Consider the following 16293-nt stretch of genomic DNA (forward strand, 5'->3'; position numbering starts at 1 on the left):
CAAAATAAAGAAAATGGCTTTTTCAATTATAATTCGATTGCATAGGAAGTTTGACAAAAGCAAACAGTTGCTAGAAATTTGATTGAAATATACAGCATGACTAAAATGCTTACAACACCCGGTATTCCCAGGCGGTCACCCATCCAAGTACTAACCGGGCCCGAGGTTGCTTAACTTCCGAGATCGAACGAGATCGGGTCTACTCAACCTGGTATAATCGTAGGCGATTTCAAAAGAAAGAAAATGGCCTTTTCAATTATAATTCGATTGCATAGGAAATTCAAAAACGCAAACAGTTGCTATAAATTTCATTGAAATATACAGCATGACTAAAATGCTTACAACACCCGGTATTCCCAGGCGGTCACCCATCCAAGTACTAACCGGGCTCGAGGTTGCTTAACTTCTAAGATCGAACGAGATCGGGTCTACTCAACCTGGTATGGTCGTAGGCGTTTTCAAAATAAAGAAAATGGCTTTTTCAATTATAATTCGATTGCATAGGAAGTTTGACAAAAGCAAACAGTTGCTAGAAATTTGATTGAAATATACAGCATGACTAAAATGCTTACAACACCCGGTATTCCCAGGCGGTCACCCATCCAAGTACTAACCGGGCCCGAGGTTGCTTAACTTCCGAGATCGAACGAGATCGGGTCTACTCAACCTGGTATAATCGTAGGCGATTTCAAAAGAAAGAAAATGGCCTTTTCAATTATAATTCGATTGCATAGGAAATTCAAAAACGCAAACAGTTGCTATAAATTTCATTGAAATATACAGCATGACTAAAATGCTTACAACACCCGGTATTCCCAGGCGGTCACCCATCCAAGTACTAACCGAGCCCGAGGTTGCTTAACTTCCGAGATCGGGTATACTCAACCTGGTATGGTCGTAGGCGATTTCAAAAGAAAGAAAATGGCCTTTTCAATTATAATTCGATTGCATGGGAAGTTAGACAAAAGCAAACAGTTGCTATAAATTTGATTGAAATATACAGCATGACTAAAATGCTTACAACACCCGGTATTCCCAGGCGGTCACCCATCCAAGTACTAACCGGGCCCGAGGTTGCTTAACTTCCGACATCGAACGAGATCGGGTCTACTCAACCTGGTATGGTAGTAGGCGATTTCAAAAGAAAGCAAATGGCCTTTTCAATTATAATTCGATTGCATAGGAAGTTTGACAAAAGCAAACAGTCGCTAGAAATTTGATTGAAATATCCAGCATGACTAAAATGCTTACAACACCCGGTATTCCCAGGCGGTCACCCATCCAAGTACTAACCGGGCTCGAGGTTGCTTAACTTCCAAGATCGAACGAGATCGGGTCTACTCAACCTGGTATGGTCGTAGGCGTTTTCAAAATAAAGAAAATGGCTTTTTCAATTATAATTCGATTGCATAGGAAGTTTGACAAAAGCAAACAGTTGCTAGAAATTTGATTGAAATATACAGCATGACTAAAATGCTTACAACACCCGGTATTCCCAGGCGGTCACCCATCCAAGTACTAACCGGGCCCGAGGTTGCTTAACTTCCGAGATCGAACGAGATCGGGTCTACTCAACCTGGTATAATCGTAGGCGATTTCAAAAGAAAGAAAATGGCCTTTTCAATTATAATTCGATTGCATAGGAAATTCAAAAACGCAAACAGTTGCTATAAATTTCATTGAAATATACAGCATGACTAAAATGCTTACAACACCCGGTATTCCCAGGCGGTCACCCATCCAAGTACTAACCGAGCCCGAGGTTGCTTAACTTCCGAGATCGGGTATACTCAACCTGGTATGGTCGTAGGCGATTTCAAAAGAAAGAAAATGGCCTTTTCAATTATAATTCGATTGCATAGGAAGTTTTACAAAAGCAAACAGTTGCTATAAATTTGATTGAAATATACAGCATGACTAAAATGCTTACAACACCCGGTATTCCCAGGCGGTCACCCATCCAAGTACTAACCGGGCCCGAGGTTGCTTAACTTCCGACATCGAACGAGATCGGGTCTACTCAACCTGGTATGGTAGTAGGCGATTTCAAAAGAAAGAAAATGGCCTTTTCAATTATAATTCGATTGCATAGAAAGTTTGACAAAAGCAAACAGTCGCTAGAAATTTGATTGAAATATACAGCATGACTAAAATGCTTACAACACCCGGTATTCCCAGGCGGTCACCCATCCAAGTACTAACCGGGCTCGAGGTTGCTTAACTTCCGAGATCGAACGAGATCGGGTCTACTCAACCTGGTATGGTCGTAGGCGAATTCAAAAGAAAGAAAATGGCTTTTACAATTATAATTCGATTGCACTGGAAAATCAAAAAGCAAACAGTTGCTAGAAATTTGATTGAAATATACAGCATGACTAAAATGCTTACAACACCCGGTATTCCCAGGCGGTCACCCATCCAAGTACTAACCGGGCCCGAGGTTGCTTAACTTCCGACATCGAACGAGATCGGGTCTACTCAACCTGGTATGGTCGTAGGCGATTTCAAAAGAAAGAAAATGGCCTTTTCAATTATAATTCGATTGCATAGGAAGTTTGACAAAGACAAACAGTTGCCAGAAATTTGATTGAAATATACAGCATGACTAAAATGCTTACAACACCCGGTATTCCCAGGCGGTCACCCATCCAAGTACTAACCGGGCCCGAGGTTGCTTAACTTCCGACATCGAACGAGATCGGGTCTACTCAACCTGGTATGGTCGTAGGCGATTTCAAAAGAAAGAAAATGGCCTTTTCAATTATAATTCGATTGCATAGGAAGTTTGACAAAGACAAACAGTTGCCAGAAATTTGATTGAAATATACAGCATGACTAAAATGCTTACAACACCCGGTATTCCCAGGCGGTCACCCATCCAAGTACTAACCGAGCCCGAGGTTGCTTAACTTCCGAGATCGGGTATACTCAACCTGGTATGGTCGTAGGCGATTTCAAAAGAAAGAAAATGGCCTTTTCAATTATAATTCGATTGCATAGGAAGTTTGACAAAAGCAAACAGTTGCTATAAATTTGATTGAAATATACAGCATGACTAAAATGCTTACAACACCCGGTATTCCCAGGCGGTCACCCATCCAAGTACTAACCGGGCCCGAGGTTGCTAAACTTCCGAGATCGAACGAGATCCGGTCTACTCAACCTGGTATGGTCGTAGGCGATTTCAAAAGAAAGCAAATGGCCTTTTCAATTATAATTCGATTGCATAGAAAGTTTGACAAAAGCAAACAGTTGCTAGAAATTTGATTGAAATATACAGCATGACTAAAATGCTTACAACACCCGGTATTCCCAGGCGGTCACCCATCCAAGTACTAACCGGGCCCGAGGTTGCTTAACTTCCGAGATCGAACGAGATCGGGTCTACTCAACCTGGTATAATCGTAGGCGATTTCAAAAGAAAGAAAATGGCCTTTTCAATTATAATTCGATTGCATAGGAAATTCAAAAACGCAAACAGTTGCTATAAATTTCATTGAAATATACAGCATGACTAAAATGCTTACAACACCCGGTATTCCCAGGCGGTCACCCATCCAAGTACTAACCGAGCCCGAGTTTGCTTAACTTCCGAGATCGGGTATACTCAACCTGGTATAATCGTAGGCGATTTCAAAAGAAAGAAAATGGCCTTTTCAATTATAATTCGATTGCATAGGAAATTCAAAAACGCAAACAGTTGCTATAAATTTCATTGAAATATTCAGCATGACTAAAATGCTTACAACACCCGGTATTCCCAGGCGGTCACCCATCCAAGTACTAACCGGGCTCGAGGTTGCTTAACTTCCGAGATCGAACGAGATCGGGTCTACTCAACCTGGTATGGTCGTAGGCGTTTTCGAAAGAAAGAAAATGGCTTTTTCAATTATAATTCGATTGCATAGGAAGTTTGACAACGACAAACAGTTGCCAGAAATTTGATTGAAATATACAGCATGACTAAAATGCTTACAACATCCGGTATTCCCAGGCGGTCACCCATCCAAGTACTAACCGGGCTCGAGGTTGCTTAACTTCCGAGATCGAACGAGATCGGGTCTACTCAACCTGGTATGGTCGTAGGCGTTTTAGAAAGAAAGAAAATGGCTTTTTCAATTATAATTCGATTGCATAGGATGTTTGACAAAAGCAAACAGTTGCTATAAATTTCATTGAAATATACAGCATGACTAAAATGCTTACAACACCCGGTATTCCCAGGCGGTCACCAATCCAAGTACTAACCGGGCCCGAGGTTGCTTAACTTCCGAGTTCGAACGAGATCGGGTCTACTCAACCTGGTATGGTCGTAGGCAAATTCAAAAAAAGAAAATGGCCTTTTAAATTATAATTCGATTGCATAGGAAATTCAAAAAGCAAACAGTTGCTATAAATTTGATTGAAATATACAGCATGACTAAAATGCTTACAACACTAGGTATTCCCAGGCGGCCACCCATCCAAGTACTAACCGGGCCCGAGGTTGCTTAACTTCCGAGATCGAACGAGATCGGGTCCACTCAACCTGGTATGGTCGTAGGCGATTTCAAAAGAAAGAAAATGGCCTTTTCAATTATAATTCGATTGCATAGGAAACTTGACAAAAGCAAACAGTTGCTATAAATTTGATTGAAATATACAGCATGACTAAAATGCTTACAACACCCGGTATTCCCAGGCGGTCACCCCATCCAAGTACTAACCGGGCCCGAGGTTGCTTAACTTCCGAGATCGAACGAAATCGGTCTACTCAACCTGGTATGGTCGTAAGCGATTTCAAAAGAAAGAAAATGGCCTTTTCAATTATAATTCGATTGCATAGGAAATTTTACAAAGGCAAACAGTTGCTAGAAATTTCATTGAAATATACAGCATGACTAAAATGCTTACAACACCTGGTATTCCCAGGCGGTCACCCATCCAAGTACTAACCGGGCCCGAGGTTGTTTAACTTCCGAGATCGAACGAGAACGGGTCTACTCAACCTGGTATGGTCGTAGGCGATTTCAAAAGAAAGAAAATGGCCTTTTCAATTATAATTCGATTGCATAGGAAATTTGACAAAAGCAAACAGTTGCTATAAATTTGATTGAAATATACAGCATGACTAAAATGCTTACAACACCCGGTATTCCCAGGCGGTCACCCATCCAAGTACTAACCGGGCCCGAGGTTGCTTAACTTCCGAGATCGAACGAGAACGGGTCTACTCAACCTGGTATGGTCGTAGGCGATTTCAAAAGAAAGAAAATGGCCTTTTAAATTATAATTCGATTGCATAAGAAATTCAAAAACGCAAACAGTTGCTAGAAATTTGATTGAAATATACAGCATGACTAAAATGCTTACAACACCCGGTATTCCCAGGCGGTCACCCATCCAAGTACTAACCGGGCCCGAGGTTGTTTAACTTCCGAGATCGAACGAGATCGGGTCTACTCAACCTGGTATGGTCGTAGGCGAATTCAAAAGAAAGAAAATGGCTTTTTCAATTATAATTCGATTGCACTGGAAAATCAAAAAGCAAACAGATTCTAGAAATTTGATTGAAATATACAGCATGACTAAAATGCTTACAACACCCGGTATTCCCAGGCGGTCACCCATCCAAGTACTAACCGGGCTCGAGGTTGCTTAACTTCCGAGATCGAACGAGATCGGGTCTACTCAACCTGGTATGGTCGTAGGCGTTTTCGAAAGAAAGAAAATGGCTTTTTCAATTATAATTCGATTGCATAGGATGTTTGACAAAAGCAAACAGTTGCTAGAAATTTCATTGAAATATTCAGCATGACTAAAATGCTTACAACACCCGGTATTCCCAGGCGGTCACCCATCCAAGTACTAACCGGGCTCGAGGTTGCTTAACTTCCGAGATCGAACGAGATCGGGTCTACTCAACCTGGTATGGTCGTAGGCGTTTTCGAAAGAAAGAAAATGGCTTTTTCAATTATAATTCGATTGCATAGGAAGTTTGACAAAGACAAACAGTTGCCAGAAATTTGATTGAAATATACAGCATGACTAAAATGCTTACAACACCCGGTATTCCCAGGCGGTCACCCATCCAAGTACTAACCGGGCTCGAGGTTGCTTAACTTCCGAGATCGAACGAGATCGGGTCTACTCAACCTGGTATGGTCGTAGGCGTTTTCGAAAGAAAGAAAATGGCTTTTTCAATTATAATTCGATTGCATAGGATGTTTGACAAAAGCAAACAGTTGCTAGAAATTTCATTGAAATATACAGCATGACTAAAATGCTTACAACACCCGGTATTCCCAGGCGGTCACCCATCCAAGTACTAACCGGGCCCGAGGTTGCTTAACTTCCGAGATCGAACGAGATCGGGTCTACTCAACCTGGTATGGTCGTAGGCAAATTCAAAAAAAGGAAATGGCCTTTTAAATTATAATTCGATTGCATAGGAAATTCAAAAAGCAAACAGTTGCTATAAATTTGATTGAAATATACAGCATGACTAAAATGCTTACAACACTAGGTATTCCCAGGCGGCCACCCATCCAAGTACTAACCGGGCCCGAGGTTGCTTAACTTCCGAGATCGAACGAGATCGGGTCCACTCAACCTGGTATGGTCGTAGGCGATTTCAAAAGAAAGAAAATGGCCTTTTCAATTATAATTCGATTGCATAGGAAATTTGACAAAAGCAAACAGTTGCTATAAATTTGATTGAAATATACAGCATGACTAAAATGCTTACAACACCCGGTATTCCCAGGCGGTCACCCATCCAAGTACTAACCGGGCCCGAGGTTGCTTAACTTCCGAGATCGAACGAAATCGGTCTACTCAACCTGGTATGGTCGTAAGCGATTTCAAAAGAAAGAAAATGGCCTTTTCAATTATAATTCGATTGCATAGGAAATTTTACAAAGGCAAACAGTTGCTAGAAATTTCATTGAAATATACAGCATGACTAAAATGCTTACAACACCTGGTATTCCCAGGCGGTCACCCATCCAAGTACTAACCGGGCCCGAGGTTGTTTAACTTCCGAGATCGAACGAGAACGGGTCTACTCAACCTGGTATGGTCGTAGGCGATTTCAAAAGAAAGAAAATGGCTTTTTCAATTATAATTCGATTGCATAGGAAATTTGACAAAAGCAAACAGTTGCTATAAATTTGATTGAAATATACAGCATGACTAAAATGCTTACAACACCCGGTATTCCCAGGCGGTCACCCATCCAAGTACTAACCGGGCCCGAGGTTGCTTAACTTCCGAGATCGAACGAGAACGGGTCTACTCAACCTGGTATGGTCGTAGGCGATTTCAAAAGAAAGAAAATGGCCTTTTAAATTATAATTCGATTGCATAAGAAATTCAAAAACGCAAACAGTTGCTAGAAATTTAATTGAAATATACAGCATGACTAAAATGCTTACAACACCCGGTATTCCCAGGCGGTCACCCATCCAAGTACTAACCGGGCTCGAGGTTGCTTAACTTCCGAGATCGAACGAGATCGGGTCTACTCAACCTGGTATGGTCGTAGGCGTTTTCGAAAGAAAGAAAATGGCTTTTTCAATTATAAATCGATTGCATAGGATGTTTGACAAAAGCAAACAGTTGCTAGAAATTTCATTGAAATATTCAGCATGACTAAAATGCTTACAACACCCGGTATTCCCAGGCGGTCACCCATCCAAGTACTAACCGGGCTCGAGGTTGCTTAACTTCCGAGATCGAACGAGATCGGGTCTACTCAACCTGGTATGGTCGTAGGCGTTTTCGAAAGAAAGAAAATGGCTTTTTCAATTATAATTCGATTGCATAGGAAGTTTGACAACGACAAACAGTTGCCAGAAAATTGATTGAAATATACAGCATGACTAAAATGCTTACAACATCCGGTATTCCCAGGCGGTCACCCATCCAAGTACTAACCGGGCTCGAGGTTGCTTAACTTCCGAGATCGAACGAGATCGGGTCTACTCAACCTGGTATGGTCGTAGGCGTTTTCGAAAGAAAGAAAATGGCTTTTTCAATTATAATTCGATTGCATAGGATGTTTGACAAAAGCAAACAGTTGCTATAAATTTCATTGAAATATACAGCATGACTAAAATGCTTACAACACCCGGTATTCCCAGGCGGTCACCAATCCAAGTACTAACCGGGCCCGAGGTTGCTTAACTTCCGAGTTCGAACGAGATCGGGTCTACTCAACCTGGTATGGTCGTAGGCAAATTCAAAAAAAGAAAATGGCCTTTTCAATTATAATTCGATTGCATAGGAAATTCAAAAAGCAAACAGTTGCTATAAATTTGATTGAAATATACAGCATGACTAAAATGCTTACAACACTAGGTATTCCCAGGCGGCCACCCATCCAAGTACTAACCGGGCCCGAGGTTGCTTAACTTCCGAGATCGAACGAGATCGGGTCCACTCAACCTGGTATGGTCGTAGGCGATTTCAAAAGAAAGAAAATGGCCTTTTCAATTATAATTCGATTGCATAGGAAATTTGACAAAAGCAAACAGTTGCTATAAATTTGATTGAAATATACAGCATGACTAAAATGCTTACAACACCCGGTATTCCCAGGCGGTCACCCATCCAAGTACTAACCGGGCCCGAGGTTGCTTAACTTCCGAGATCGAACGAAATCGGTCTACTCAACCTGGTATGGTCGTAAGCGATTTCAAAAGAAAGAAAATGGCCTTTTCAATTATAATTCGATTGCATAGGAAATTTTACAAAGGCAAACAGTTGCTAGAAATTTCATTGAAATATACAGCATGACTAAAATGCTTACAACACCTGGTATTCCCAGGCGGTCACCCATCCAAGTACTAACCGGGCCCGAGGTTGTTTAACTTCCGAGATCGAACGAGAACGGGTCTACTCAACCTGGTATGGTCGTAGGCGATTTCAAAAGAAAGAAAATGGCCTTTTCAATTATAATTCGATTGCATAGGAAATTTGACAAAAGCAAACAGTTGCTATAAATTTGATTGAAATATACAGCATGACTAAAATGCTTACAACACCCGGTATTCCCAGGCGGTCACCCATCCAAGTACTAACCGGGCCCGAGGTTGCTTAACTTCCGAGATCGAACGAGAACGGGTCTACTCAACCTGGTATGGTCGTAGGCGATTTCAAAAGAAAGAAAATGGCCTTTTAAATTATAATTCGATTGCATAAGAAATTCAAAAACGCAAACAGTTGCTAGAAATTTGATTGAAATATACAGCATGACTAAAATGCTTACAACACCCGGTATTCCCAGGCGGTCACCCATCCAAGTACTAACCGGGCCCGAGGTTGTTTAACTTCCGAGATCGAACGAGATCGGGTCTACTCAACCTGGTATGGTCGTAGGCGATTTCAAAAGAAAGAAAATAGCCTTTTCAAATATAATTCGCTTGCATAGGAAATTCAAAAACGCAAACAGTTGCTATAAATTTGATTGAAATATACAGCATGACTAAAATGCTTACAACACCCGGTATTCCCAGGCGGTCACCCATCCAAGTACTAACCGGGCCCGAGGTTGTTTAACTTCCGAGATCGAACGAGATCGGGTCTACTCAACCTGGTATGGTCGTAGGCGATTTCAAAAGAAAGAAAATAGCCTTTTCAAATATAATTCGCTTGCATAGGAAATTCAAAAACGCAAACAGTTGCTATAAATTTGATTGAAATATACAGCATGACTAAAATGCTTACAACACCCGGTATTCCCAGGCGGTCACCCATCCAAGTACTAACCGGGCCCGAGGTTGTTTAACTTCCGAGATCGAACGAGATCGGGTCTACTCAACCTGGTATGGTCGTAGGCGATTTCAAAAGAAAGAAAATAGCCTTTTCAAATATAATTCGCTTGCATAGGAAATTCAAAAACGCAAACAGTTGCTATAAATTTGATTGAAATATACAGCATGACTAAAATGCTTACAACACCCGGTAATCCCAGGCGGTTCACCATCCAAGTACTAACCGGGCCCGAGGTTGCTTAACTTCCGAGATCGAACGAGATCGGGTCTACTCAACCTTGTATGGTCTTAGGCGTATTCAAAAGAAAGAAAATGGCCTTTTCAATTATAATTCGATTGCATAAGAAATTTAAAACGCAAACCGTTGCTAGAAATTTGATTGAAATATACAGCATGACTAAAATGCTTACAACACTCGGTATTCCCAGGCGGTCACCCATCCAAGTACTAACCGGGCCCGAGGTTGCTTAACTTCCGAGATCGAACGAGATCGGGTCTACTCAACCTGGTATGGTCGTAGGCGATTTCAAAAGAAAGAAAATGGCCTTTTCAATTATAATTCGATTGCATAAAAAGTTTGACAAAGGCAAACAATTGCTAGAAATTTGATTGAAATATACAGCATGACTAAAATGCTTACAACACCTGGTATTCCCAGGCGGTCACCCATCCAAGTACTAACCGGGCCCGAGGTTGCTTAACTTCCGAGATCGAACGAGAACGGGTCTACTCAACCTGGTATGGTCGTAGGCGATTTCAAAAGAAAGAAAATGGCCTTTTAAATTATAATTCGATTGCATAGGAAATTTGACAAAGGCAAACAGTTGCCAGAAATTTGATTGAAATATACAGCATGACTAAAATGCTTACAACACCCGGTATTCCAGGCGGTCACCCATCCAAGTACTAACCGGGCCCGAGGTTGCTTAACTTCCGAGATCGAACGAGATCGGGTCTACTCAACCTGGTATGGTCGTAGGCGAATTCAAAAGAAAGAAAATGGCCTTTTCAATTATAATTCGATTGCATAAGAAATTCAAAAACGCAAACAGTGGCTAGAAATTTGATTGAAATATACAGCATGACTAAAATGCTTACAACACCCGGTAATCCCAGGCGGTCACCCATCCAAGTACTAACCGGGCCCTAGGTTGCTTAACTTCCGAGATCGAACGAAATCGGTCTACTCAACCTGGTATGGTCGTAAGCGATTTCAAAAGAAAGAAAATGGCCTTTTCAATTATAATTCGATTGCATAGGAAATTTTACAAAGGCAAACAGTTGCTAGAAATTTCATTGAAATATACAGCATGACAAAAATGCTTACAACACCTGGTATTCCCAGGCGGTCACCCATCCAAGTACTAACCGGGCCCGAGGTTGTTTAACTTCCGAGATCGAACGAGATCGGGTCTACTCAACCTGGTATGGTCGTAGGCGATTTCAAAAGAAAGAAAATGGCCTTTTCAATTATAATTCGATTGCATAAGAAATTTAAAACGCAAACCGTTGCTAGAAATTTGATTGAAATATACAGCATGACTAAAATGCTTACAACACTCGGTATTCCCTGGCGGTCACCCATCCAAGTACTAACCGGGCCCGAGCTTGCTTAACTTCCGAGATCGAACGAGATCGGGTCTACTCAACCTGGTATGGTCGTAGGCGATTTCAAAAGAAAGAAAATGGCCTTTCAATTATAATTCGATTGCATAGGAAGTTAGACAAAAGCAAACAGTTGCTATAAATTTGATTGAAATATACAGCATGACTAAAATGCTTACAAAACCCGGTATTCCCAGGCGGTCACCCATCCAAGTACTAACCGGGCCCGAGGTTGCTTAACTTCCGAGATCGAACGAGATCGGGTCTACTCAACCTGGTATGGTCGTAGGCGATTTCAAAAGAAAGAAAATGGCTATTTCAATTATAATTCGATTGCATAGAAAGTTTGACAAAAGCAAACAGTCGCTAGAAATTTCATTGAAATATACAGCATGACTAAAATGCTTACAACACCCGGTATTCCCAGGCGGTCACCCATCCAAGTACTAACCGGGCTCGAGGTTGCTTAACTACCGAGATCGAACGAGATCGGGTCTACTCAACCTGGTATGGTCGTAGGCGAATTCAAAAGAAAGAAAATGGCTTTTTCAATTATAATTCGATTGCACTGGAAAATCAAAAAGCAAACAGTTGCTAGAAATTTGATTGAAATATACAGCATGACTAAAATGCTTACAACACCCGCTATTCCCAGGCGGTCACCCATCCAAGTACTAACCGGGCTCGAGGTTGCTTAACTTCCGAGATCGAACGAGATCGGGTCTACTCAACCTGGTATGGTCGTAGGCGTTTTCGAAAGAAAGAAAATGGCTTTTTCAATTATAATTCGATTGCATAGGATGTTTGACAAAAGCAAACAGTTGCTAGAAATTTCATTGAAATATTCAGCATGACTAAAATGCTTACAACACCCGGTATTCCCAGGCGGTCACCCATCCAAGTACTAACCGGGCTCGAGGTTGCTTAACTTCCGACATCGAACGAGATCGGGTCTACTCAACCTGGTATGGTCGTAGGCGTTTTCGAAAGAAAGAAAATGGCTTTTTCAATTATAATTCGATTGCATAGGAAGTTTGACAAAGACAAACAGTTGCCAGAAATTTGATTGAAATATACAGCATGACTAAAATGCTTACAACACCCGGTATTCCCAGGCGGTCACCCATCCAAGTACTAACCGGGCTCGAGGTTGCTTAACTTCCGAGATCGAACGAGATCGGGTCTACTCAACCTGGTATGGTCGTAGGCGTTTTCGAAAGAAAGAAAATGGCTTTTTCAATTATAATTCGATTGCATAGGATGTTTGACAAAAGCAAACAGTTGCTAGAAATTTCATTGAAATATACAGCATGACTAAAATGCTTACAACACCCGGTATTCCCAGGCGGTCACCCATCCAAGTACTAACCGGGGCCGAGGTTGCTTAACTTCCGAGATCGAACGAGATCGGGTCTACTCAACCTAGTATGGTCGTAGGCGAATTCAAAAGAAAGCAAATGGCCTTTTCAATTATAATTCGATTGCATAAGAGATTCAAAAACGCAAACAGTGGCTATAAATTTGATTGAAATATACAGCATGACTAAAATGCTTACAACACCCGGTATTCCCAGGCGGTCACCCATCCAAGTACTAACCGGGCCCGAGGTTGCTTAACTTCCGAGATCGAACGAAATCGGTCTACTCAACCTGGTATGGTCGTAAGCGATTTCAAAATAAAGAAAATGGCCTTTTCAATTATAATTCGATTGCATAGGAAATTTTACAAAGGCAAACAGTTGCTATAAATTTCATTGAAATATACAGCATGACTAAAATGCTTACAACACCTGGTATTCCCAGGCGGTCACCCATCCAAGTACTAACCGGGCCCGAGGTTGTTTAACTTCCGAGATCGAACGAGAACGGGTCTACTCAACCTGGTATGGTCGTAGGCGATTTCAAAAGAAAGAAAATGGCCTATTCAATTATAATTCGATTGCATAGGAAATTTGACAAAAGCAAACAGTTGCTATAAATTTGATTGAAATATACAGCATGACTAAAATGCTTACAACACCCGGTATTCCCAGGCGGTCACCCATCCAAGTACTAACCGGGCCCGATGTTGCTTAACTTCCGAGATCGAACGAGAACGGGTCTACTCAACCTGGTATGGTCGTAGGCGATTTCAAAAGAAAGAAAATGGCCTTTTCAATTATAATTCGATTGCATAAGAAATTCAAAAACGCAAACAGTTGCTAGAAATTTGATTGAAATATACAGCATGACTAAAATGCTTACAACACCCGGTATTCCCAGGCGGTCACCCATCCAAGTACTAACCGGGCCCGAGGTTGGTTAACTTCCGAGATCGAACGAGATCGGGTCTACTCAACCTGGTATGGTCGTAGGCGATTTCAAAAGAAAGAAAATGGCCTTTTCAAATATAATTCGCTTGCATAGGAAATTCAAAAACGCAAACAGTTGCTATAAATTTGATTGAAATATACAGCATGACTAAAATGCTTACAACACCCGGTAATCCCAGGCGGTTCACCATCCAAGTACTAACCGGGCCCGAGGTTGCTTAACTTCCGAGATCGAACGAGATCGGGTCTACTCAACCTTGTATGGTCGTAGGCGAATTCAAAAGAAAGAAAATGGCCTTTTCAATTATAATTCGATTGCATAAGAAATTTAAAAACGCAAACCGTTGCTAGAAATTTGATTGAAATATACAGCATGACTAAAATGCTTACAACACTCGGTATTCCCAGGCGGTCACCCATCCAAGTACTAACCGGGCCCGAGGTTGCTTAACTTCCGAGATCGAACGAGATCGGGTCTACTCAACCTGGTATGGTCGTAGGCGATTTCAAAAGAAAGAAAATGGCCTTTTCAATTATAATTCGATTGCATAAAGAGTTTGACAAAGGCAAACAATTGCTAGAAATTTGATTGAAATATACAGCATGACTAAAATGCTTACAACACCTGGTATTCCCAGGCGGTCACCTATCCAAGTACTAACCGGGCCCGAGGTTGCTTAACTTCCGAGATCGAACGAGAACGGGTCTACTCAACCTGGTATGGTCGTAGGCGATTTCAAAAGAAAGAAAATGGCCTTTTAAATTATAATTCGATTGCATAGGAAATTTGACAAAGGCAAACAGTTGCCAGAAATTTGATTGAAATATACAGCATGACTAAAATGCTTACAACACCCGGTATTCCAGGCGGTCACCCATCCAAGTACTAACCGGGCCCGAGGTTGCTTAACTTCCGAGATCGAACGAGATCGGGTCTACTCAACCTGGTATGGTCGTAGGCGAATTCAAAAGAAAGAAAATGGCCTTTTCAATTATAATTCGATTGCATAAGAAATTCAAAAACGCAAACAGTGGCTAGAAATTTGATTGAAATATACAGCATGACTAAAATGCTTACAACACCCGGTATTCCCAGGCGGTCACCCATCCAAGTACTAACCGGGCCCGAGGTTGCTTAACTTCCGAGATCGAACGAAATCGGTCTACTCAACCTGGTATGGTCGTAAGCGATTTCAAAAGAAAGAAAATGGCCCTTTCAATTATAATTCGATTGCATAGGAAATTTTACAAAGGCAAACAGTTGCTAGAAATTTCATTGAAATATACAGCATGACTAAAATGCTTACAACACCTGGTATTCCCAGGCGGTCACCCATCCAAGTACTAACCGGGCCCGAGGTTGTTTAACTTCCGAGATCGAACGAGATCGGGTCTACTCAACCTGGTATGGTCGTAGGCGATTTCAAAAGAAAGAAAATGGCCTTTTCAAATATAATTCGCTTGCATAGGAAATTCAAAAACGCAAACAGTTGCTATAAATTTGATTGAAATATACAGCATGACTAAAATGCTTACAACACCCGGTATTCCCAGGCGGTCACCCATCCAAGTACTAACCGGGCCCGAGGTTGCTTAACTTCCGAGATCGAACAAGATCGGGTCTACTCAACCTGGTATGGTCGTAGGCGATTTCAAAAGAAAGAAAATGGCCTTTTCAATTATAATTCGATTGCATAAGAAATTCAAAAACGCAAACAGTTGCTAGAAATTTGATTGAAATATACAGCATGACTAAAATGCTTACAACACCCGGTATTCCCAGGCGGTCACCCATCCAAGTACTAACCGGGCCCGAGGTTGGTTAACTTCCGAGATCGAACGAGATCGGGTCTACTCAACCTGGTATGGTCGTAGGCGATTTCAAAAGAAAGAAAATGGCCTTTTCAAATATAATTCGCTTGCATAGGAAATTCAAAAACGCAAACAGTTGCTATAAATTTGATTGAAATATACAGCATGACTAAAATGCTTACAACACCCGGTAATCCCAGGCGGTTCACCATCCAAGTACTAACCGGGCCCGAGGTTGCTTAACTTCCGAGATCGAACGAGATCGGGTCTACTCAACCTTGTATGGTCGTAGGCGAATTCAAAAGAAAGAAAATGGCCTTTTCAATTATAATTCGATTGCATAAGAAATTTAAAAACGCAAACCGTTGCTAGAAATTTGATTGAAATATACAGCATGACTAAAATGCTTACAACACTCGGTATTCCCAGGCGGTCACCCATCCAAGTACTAACCGGGCCCGAGGTTGCTTAACTTCCGAGATCGAACGAGATCGGGTCTACTCAACCTGGTATGGTCGTAGGCGATTTCAAAAGAAAGAAAATGGCCTTTTCAATTATAATTCGATTGCATAAAGAGTTTGACAAAGGCAAACAATTGCTAGAAATTTGATTGAAATATACAGCATGACTAAAATGCTTACAACACCTGGTATTCCCAGGCGGTCACCTATCCAAGTACTAACCGGGCCCGAGGTTGCTTAACTTCCGAGATCGAACGAGAACGGGTCTACTCAACCTGGTATGGTCGTAGGCGATTTCAAAAGAAAGAAAATGGCCTTTTAAATTATAATTCGATTGCATAGGAAATT

General features: G+C 41.5%; 58 non-coding genes and 13 pseudogenes across 58 annotated transcripts; all 71 read right to left on the reverse strand.

Moving 5' to 3' along the window:
- Window positions 1–106: 106 nt before the first annotated feature.
- LOC143453734 (5S ribosomal RNA) lies at window positions 107–225 on the reverse strand. Its single transcript, XR_013115390.1, has one exon. It is a non-coding gene; the product is annotated as a 5S ribosomal RNA (ribosomal RNA).
- A 110-nt stretch (window positions 226–335) lies between these two features.
- LOC143455836 (5S ribosomal RNA) lies at window positions 336–454 on the reverse strand (annotated as a pseudogene).
- A 111-nt stretch (window positions 455–565) lies between these two features.
- On the reverse strand, window positions 566–684 carry LOC143453735 (5S ribosomal RNA). The gene has a single exon (XR_013115391.1). It is a non-coding gene; the product is annotated as a 5S ribosomal RNA (ribosomal RNA).
- Window positions 685–794: 110 nt separating this feature from the next.
- LOC143456156 (5S ribosomal RNA) lies at window positions 795–903 on the reverse strand (annotated as a pseudogene).
- Window positions 904–1014: 111 nt separating this feature from the next.
- LOC143455127 (5S ribosomal RNA) lies at window positions 1015–1133 on the reverse strand. The gene has a single exon (XR_013116719.1). It is a non-coding gene; the product is annotated as a 5S ribosomal RNA (ribosomal RNA).
- A 111-nt stretch (window positions 1134–1244) lies between these two features.
- LOC143455031 (5S ribosomal RNA) lies at window positions 1245–1363 on the reverse strand. Its single transcript, XR_013116629.1, has one exon. It is a non-coding gene; the product is annotated as a 5S ribosomal RNA (ribosomal RNA).
- A 111-nt stretch (window positions 1364–1474) lies between these two features.
- Window positions 1475–1593, reverse strand: LOC143453736 (5S ribosomal RNA). Its single transcript, XR_013115392.1, has one exon. It is a non-coding gene; the product is annotated as a 5S ribosomal RNA (ribosomal RNA).
- A 110-nt stretch (window positions 1594–1703) lies between these two features.
- Window positions 1704–1812, reverse strand: LOC143456157 (5S ribosomal RNA; annotated as a pseudogene).
- A 111-nt stretch (window positions 1813–1923) lies between these two features.
- Window positions 1924–2042, reverse strand: LOC143455128 (5S ribosomal RNA). Its single transcript, XR_013116720.1, has one exon. It is a non-coding gene; the product is annotated as a 5S ribosomal RNA (ribosomal RNA).
- A 111-nt stretch (window positions 2043–2153) lies between these two features.
- LOC143454252 (5S ribosomal RNA) lies at window positions 2154–2272 on the reverse strand. Its single transcript, XR_013115886.1, has one exon. It is a non-coding gene; the product is annotated as a 5S ribosomal RNA (ribosomal RNA).
- Window positions 2273–2381: 109 nt separating this feature from the next.
- Window positions 2382–2500, reverse strand: LOC143454428 (5S ribosomal RNA). Its single transcript, XR_013116052.1, has one exon. It is a non-coding gene; the product is annotated as a 5S ribosomal RNA (ribosomal RNA).
- A 111-nt stretch (window positions 2501–2611) lies between these two features.
- LOC143454429 (5S ribosomal RNA) lies at window positions 2612–2730 on the reverse strand. The gene has a single exon (XR_013116053.1). It is a non-coding gene; the product is annotated as a 5S ribosomal RNA (ribosomal RNA).
- A 111-nt stretch (window positions 2731–2841) lies between these two features.
- On the reverse strand, window positions 2842–2950 carry LOC143456158 (5S ribosomal RNA; annotated as a pseudogene).
- Window positions 2951–3061: 111 nt separating this feature from the next.
- On the reverse strand, window positions 3062–3180 carry LOC143455377 (5S ribosomal RNA; annotated as a pseudogene).
- Window positions 3181–3291: 111 nt separating this feature from the next.
- LOC143453738 (5S ribosomal RNA) lies at window positions 3292–3410 on the reverse strand. The gene has a single exon (XR_013115393.1). It is a non-coding gene; the product is annotated as a 5S ribosomal RNA (ribosomal RNA).
- Window positions 3411–3520: 110 nt separating this feature from the next.
- On the reverse strand, window positions 3521–3629 carry LOC143456867 (5S ribosomal RNA; annotated as a pseudogene).
- A 110-nt stretch (window positions 3630–3739) lies between these two features.
- Window positions 3740–3858, reverse strand: LOC143454253 (5S ribosomal RNA). The gene has a single exon (XR_013115887.1). It is a non-coding gene; the product is annotated as a 5S ribosomal RNA (ribosomal RNA).
- A 111-nt stretch (window positions 3859–3969) lies between these two features.
- LOC143455316 (5S ribosomal RNA) lies at window positions 3970–4088 on the reverse strand. Its single transcript, XR_013116899.1, has one exon. It is a non-coding gene; the product is annotated as a 5S ribosomal RNA (ribosomal RNA).
- Window positions 4089–4199: 111 nt separating this feature from the next.
- LOC143454271 (5S ribosomal RNA) lies at window positions 4200–4318 on the reverse strand. The gene has a single exon (XR_013115904.1). It is a non-coding gene; the product is annotated as a 5S ribosomal RNA (ribosomal RNA).
- Window positions 4319–4426: 108 nt separating this feature from the next.
- LOC143454540 (5S ribosomal RNA) lies at window positions 4427–4545 on the reverse strand. The gene has a single exon (XR_013116158.1). It is a non-coding gene; the product is annotated as a 5S ribosomal RNA (ribosomal RNA).
- Window positions 4546–4656: 111 nt separating this feature from the next.
- On the reverse strand, window positions 4657–4775 carry LOC143455994 (5S ribosomal RNA; annotated as a pseudogene).
- Window positions 4776–4886: 111 nt separating this feature from the next.
- On the reverse strand, window positions 4887–5005 carry LOC143454430 (5S ribosomal RNA). Its single transcript, XR_013116054.1, has one exon. It is a non-coding gene; the product is annotated as a 5S ribosomal RNA (ribosomal RNA).
- A 111-nt stretch (window positions 5006–5116) lies between these two features.
- Window positions 5117–5235, reverse strand: LOC143454242 (5S ribosomal RNA). Its single transcript, XR_013115877.1, has one exon. It is a non-coding gene; the product is annotated as a 5S ribosomal RNA (ribosomal RNA).
- A 110-nt stretch (window positions 5236–5345) lies between these two features.
- Window positions 5346–5464, reverse strand: LOC143453567 (5S ribosomal RNA). The gene has a single exon (XR_013115228.1). It is a non-coding gene; the product is annotated as a 5S ribosomal RNA (ribosomal RNA).
- Window positions 5465–5573: 109 nt separating this feature from the next.
- On the reverse strand, window positions 5574–5692 carry LOC143454254 (5S ribosomal RNA). The gene has a single exon (XR_013115888.1). It is a non-coding gene; the product is annotated as a 5S ribosomal RNA (ribosomal RNA).
- A 111-nt stretch (window positions 5693–5803) lies between these two features.
- Window positions 5804–5922, reverse strand: LOC143454255 (5S ribosomal RNA). Its single transcript, XR_013115889.1, has one exon. It is a non-coding gene; the product is annotated as a 5S ribosomal RNA (ribosomal RNA).
- A 111-nt stretch (window positions 5923–6033) lies between these two features.
- On the reverse strand, window positions 6034–6152 carry LOC143454256 (5S ribosomal RNA). The gene has a single exon (XR_013115890.1). It is a non-coding gene; the product is annotated as a 5S ribosomal RNA (ribosomal RNA).
- Window positions 6153–6263: 111 nt separating this feature from the next.
- On the reverse strand, window positions 6264–6382 carry LOC143456395 (5S ribosomal RNA). The gene has a single exon (XR_013117049.1). It is a non-coding gene; the product is annotated as a 5S ribosomal RNA (ribosomal RNA).
- A 108-nt stretch (window positions 6383–6490) lies between these two features.
- LOC143454541 (5S ribosomal RNA) lies at window positions 6491–6609 on the reverse strand. Its single transcript, XR_013116159.1, has one exon. It is a non-coding gene; the product is annotated as a 5S ribosomal RNA (ribosomal RNA).
- A 111-nt stretch (window positions 6610–6720) lies between these two features.
- On the reverse strand, window positions 6721–6838 carry LOC143454713 (5S ribosomal RNA). The gene has a single exon (XR_013116323.1). It is a non-coding gene; the product is annotated as a 5S ribosomal RNA (ribosomal RNA).
- A 111-nt stretch (window positions 6839–6949) lies between these two features.
- Window positions 6950–7068, reverse strand: LOC143454431 (5S ribosomal RNA). The gene has a single exon (XR_013116055.1). It is a non-coding gene; the product is annotated as a 5S ribosomal RNA (ribosomal RNA).
- Window positions 7069–7179: 111 nt separating this feature from the next.
- Window positions 7180–7298, reverse strand: LOC143454243 (5S ribosomal RNA). Its single transcript, XR_013115878.1, has one exon. It is a non-coding gene; the product is annotated as a 5S ribosomal RNA (ribosomal RNA).
- Window positions 7299–7408: 110 nt separating this feature from the next.
- Window positions 7409–7527, reverse strand: LOC143454257 (5S ribosomal RNA). The gene has a single exon (XR_013115891.1). It is a non-coding gene; the product is annotated as a 5S ribosomal RNA (ribosomal RNA).
- Window positions 7528–7638: 111 nt separating this feature from the next.
- On the reverse strand, window positions 7639–7757 carry LOC143454258 (5S ribosomal RNA). Its single transcript, XR_013115892.1, has one exon. It is a non-coding gene; the product is annotated as a 5S ribosomal RNA (ribosomal RNA).
- Window positions 7758–7868: 111 nt separating this feature from the next.
- On the reverse strand, window positions 7869–7987 carry LOC143455317 (5S ribosomal RNA). Its single transcript, XR_013116900.1, has one exon. It is a non-coding gene; the product is annotated as a 5S ribosomal RNA (ribosomal RNA).
- A 111-nt stretch (window positions 7988–8098) lies between these two features.
- LOC143454273 (5S ribosomal RNA) lies at window positions 8099–8217 on the reverse strand. Its single transcript, XR_013115906.1, has one exon. It is a non-coding gene; the product is annotated as a 5S ribosomal RNA (ribosomal RNA).
- Window positions 8218–8325: 108 nt separating this feature from the next.
- Window positions 8326–8444, reverse strand: LOC143454543 (5S ribosomal RNA). Its single transcript, XR_013116161.1, has one exon. It is a non-coding gene; the product is annotated as a 5S ribosomal RNA (ribosomal RNA).
- Window positions 8445–8555: 111 nt separating this feature from the next.
- Window positions 8556–8673, reverse strand: LOC143454714 (5S ribosomal RNA). Its single transcript, XR_013116324.1, has one exon. It is a non-coding gene; the product is annotated as a 5S ribosomal RNA (ribosomal RNA).
- Window positions 8674–8784: 111 nt separating this feature from the next.
- LOC143454432 (5S ribosomal RNA) lies at window positions 8785–8903 on the reverse strand. The gene has a single exon (XR_013116056.1). It is a non-coding gene; the product is annotated as a 5S ribosomal RNA (ribosomal RNA).
- Window positions 8904–9014: 111 nt separating this feature from the next.
- On the reverse strand, window positions 9015–9133 carry LOC143454245 (5S ribosomal RNA). Its single transcript, XR_013115879.1, has one exon. It is a non-coding gene; the product is annotated as a 5S ribosomal RNA (ribosomal RNA).
- Window positions 9134–9243: 110 nt separating this feature from the next.
- Window positions 9244–9362, reverse strand: LOC143453568 (5S ribosomal RNA). The gene has a single exon (XR_013115229.1). It is a non-coding gene; the product is annotated as a 5S ribosomal RNA (ribosomal RNA).
- A 110-nt stretch (window positions 9363–9472) lies between these two features.
- On the reverse strand, window positions 9473–9591 carry LOC143453569 (5S ribosomal RNA). Its single transcript, XR_013115230.1, has one exon. It is a non-coding gene; the product is annotated as a 5S ribosomal RNA (ribosomal RNA).
- Window positions 9592–9701: 110 nt separating this feature from the next.
- Window positions 9702–9820, reverse strand: LOC143453571 (5S ribosomal RNA). The gene has a single exon (XR_013115232.1). It is a non-coding gene; the product is annotated as a 5S ribosomal RNA (ribosomal RNA).
- Window positions 9821–9930: 110 nt separating this feature from the next.
- Window positions 9931–10049, reverse strand: LOC143457010 (5S ribosomal RNA; annotated as a pseudogene).
- Window positions 10050–10158: 109 nt separating this feature from the next.
- LOC143454142 (5S ribosomal RNA) lies at window positions 10159–10277 on the reverse strand. Its single transcript, XR_013115781.1, has one exon. It is a non-coding gene; the product is annotated as a 5S ribosomal RNA (ribosomal RNA).
- Window positions 10278–10388: 111 nt separating this feature from the next.
- On the reverse strand, window positions 10389–10507 carry LOC143454016 (5S ribosomal RNA). The gene has a single exon (XR_013115661.1). It is a non-coding gene; the product is annotated as a 5S ribosomal RNA (ribosomal RNA).
- A 111-nt stretch (window positions 10508–10618) lies between these two features.
- On the reverse strand, window positions 10619–10736 carry LOC143454919 (5S ribosomal RNA). Its single transcript, XR_013116521.1, has one exon. It is a non-coding gene; the product is annotated as a 5S ribosomal RNA (ribosomal RNA).
- A 110-nt stretch (window positions 10737–10846) lies between these two features.
- Window positions 10847–10964, reverse strand: LOC143455593 (5S ribosomal RNA; annotated as a pseudogene).
- Window positions 10965–11075: 111 nt separating this feature from the next.
- LOC143457006 (5S ribosomal RNA) lies at window positions 11076–11194 on the reverse strand. The gene has a single exon (XR_013117107.1). It is a non-coding gene; the product is annotated as a 5S ribosomal RNA (ribosomal RNA).
- Window positions 11195–11303: 109 nt separating this feature from the next.
- LOC143455320 (5S ribosomal RNA) lies at window positions 11304–11422 on the reverse strand. The gene has a single exon (XR_013116903.1). It is a non-coding gene; the product is annotated as a 5S ribosomal RNA (ribosomal RNA).
- A 110-nt stretch (window positions 11423–11532) lies between these two features.
- Window positions 11533–11651, reverse strand: LOC143454220 (5S ribosomal RNA). The gene has a single exon (XR_013115855.1). It is a non-coding gene; the product is annotated as a 5S ribosomal RNA (ribosomal RNA).
- Window positions 11652–11762: 111 nt separating this feature from the next.
- LOC143454729 (5S ribosomal RNA) lies at window positions 11763–11881 on the reverse strand. Its single transcript, XR_013116339.1, has one exon. It is a non-coding gene; the product is annotated as a 5S ribosomal RNA (ribosomal RNA).
- A 109-nt stretch (window positions 11882–11990) lies between these two features.
- LOC143455037 (5S ribosomal RNA) lies at window positions 11991–12109 on the reverse strand. Its single transcript, XR_013116635.1, has one exon. It is a non-coding gene; the product is annotated as a 5S ribosomal RNA (ribosomal RNA).
- Window positions 12110–12220: 111 nt separating this feature from the next.
- On the reverse strand, window positions 12221–12339 carry LOC143455412 (5S ribosomal RNA; annotated as a pseudogene).
- Window positions 12340–12450: 111 nt separating this feature from the next.
- On the reverse strand, window positions 12451–12569 carry LOC143454259 (5S ribosomal RNA). Its single transcript, XR_013115893.1, has one exon. It is a non-coding gene; the product is annotated as a 5S ribosomal RNA (ribosomal RNA).
- Window positions 12570–12680: 111 nt separating this feature from the next.
- Window positions 12681–12799, reverse strand: LOC143454752 (5S ribosomal RNA). The gene has a single exon (XR_013116362.1). It is a non-coding gene; the product is annotated as a 5S ribosomal RNA (ribosomal RNA).
- A 110-nt stretch (window positions 12800–12909) lies between these two features.
- Window positions 12910–13027, reverse strand: LOC143454715 (5S ribosomal RNA). Its single transcript, XR_013116325.1, has one exon. It is a non-coding gene; the product is annotated as a 5S ribosomal RNA (ribosomal RNA).
- Window positions 13028–13138: 111 nt separating this feature from the next.
- On the reverse strand, window positions 13139–13257 carry LOC143454433 (5S ribosomal RNA). The gene has a single exon (XR_013116057.1). It is a non-coding gene; the product is annotated as a 5S ribosomal RNA (ribosomal RNA).
- Window positions 13258–13368: 111 nt separating this feature from the next.
- On the reverse strand, window positions 13369–13487 carry LOC143455453 (5S ribosomal RNA; annotated as a pseudogene).
- A 110-nt stretch (window positions 13488–13597) lies between these two features.
- On the reverse strand, window positions 13598–13716 carry LOC143453864 (5S ribosomal RNA). The gene has a single exon (XR_013115514.1). It is a non-coding gene; the product is annotated as a 5S ribosomal RNA (ribosomal RNA).
- A 110-nt stretch (window positions 13717–13826) lies between these two features.
- On the reverse strand, window positions 13827–13945 carry LOC143456532 (5S ribosomal RNA; annotated as a pseudogene).
- A 110-nt stretch (window positions 13946–14055) lies between these two features.
- LOC143454143 (5S ribosomal RNA) lies at window positions 14056–14174 on the reverse strand. Its single transcript, XR_013115782.1, has one exon. It is a non-coding gene; the product is annotated as a 5S ribosomal RNA (ribosomal RNA).
- Window positions 14175–14285: 111 nt separating this feature from the next.
- Window positions 14286–14404, reverse strand: LOC143454937 (5S ribosomal RNA). The gene has a single exon (XR_013116538.1). It is a non-coding gene; the product is annotated as a 5S ribosomal RNA (ribosomal RNA).
- Window positions 14405–14515: 111 nt separating this feature from the next.
- On the reverse strand, window positions 14516–14633 carry LOC143454920 (5S ribosomal RNA). The gene has a single exon (XR_013116522.1). It is a non-coding gene; the product is annotated as a 5S ribosomal RNA (ribosomal RNA).
- Window positions 14634–14743: 110 nt separating this feature from the next.
- Window positions 14744–14861, reverse strand: LOC143454716 (5S ribosomal RNA). Its single transcript, XR_013116326.1, has one exon. It is a non-coding gene; the product is annotated as a 5S ribosomal RNA (ribosomal RNA).
- Window positions 14862–14972: 111 nt separating this feature from the next.
- On the reverse strand, window positions 14973–15091 carry LOC143457018 (5S ribosomal RNA). Its single transcript, XR_013117109.1, has one exon. It is a non-coding gene; the product is annotated as a 5S ribosomal RNA (ribosomal RNA).
- Window positions 15092–15201: 110 nt separating this feature from the next.
- LOC143454072 (5S ribosomal RNA) lies at window positions 15202–15320 on the reverse strand. The gene has a single exon (XR_013115713.1). It is a non-coding gene; the product is annotated as a 5S ribosomal RNA (ribosomal RNA).
- A 110-nt stretch (window positions 15321–15430) lies between these two features.
- Window positions 15431–15549, reverse strand: LOC143453865 (5S ribosomal RNA). Its single transcript, XR_013115515.1, has one exon. It is a non-coding gene; the product is annotated as a 5S ribosomal RNA (ribosomal RNA).
- Window positions 15550–15659: 110 nt separating this feature from the next.
- On the reverse strand, window positions 15660–15778 carry LOC143456533 (5S ribosomal RNA; annotated as a pseudogene).
- A 110-nt stretch (window positions 15779–15888) lies between these two features.
- LOC143454147 (5S ribosomal RNA) lies at window positions 15889–16007 on the reverse strand. The gene has a single exon (XR_013115784.1). It is a non-coding gene; the product is annotated as a 5S ribosomal RNA (ribosomal RNA).
- Window positions 16008–16118: 111 nt separating this feature from the next.
- Window positions 16119–16237, reverse strand: LOC143454939 (5S ribosomal RNA). Its single transcript, XR_013116540.1, has one exon. It is a non-coding gene; the product is annotated as a 5S ribosomal RNA (ribosomal RNA).
- Between the last annotated feature and the right edge of the window lie 56 nt (window positions 16238–16293).

Source organism: Clavelina lepadiformis, chromosome 4, assembly GCF_947623445.1.
Source record: "Clavelina lepadiformis chromosome 4, kaClaLepa1.1, whole genome shotgun sequence".
NCBI classification, from domain to species: Eukaryota; Metazoa; Chordata; class Ascidiacea; order Aplousobranchia; family Clavelinidae; genus Clavelina; species Clavelina lepadiformis.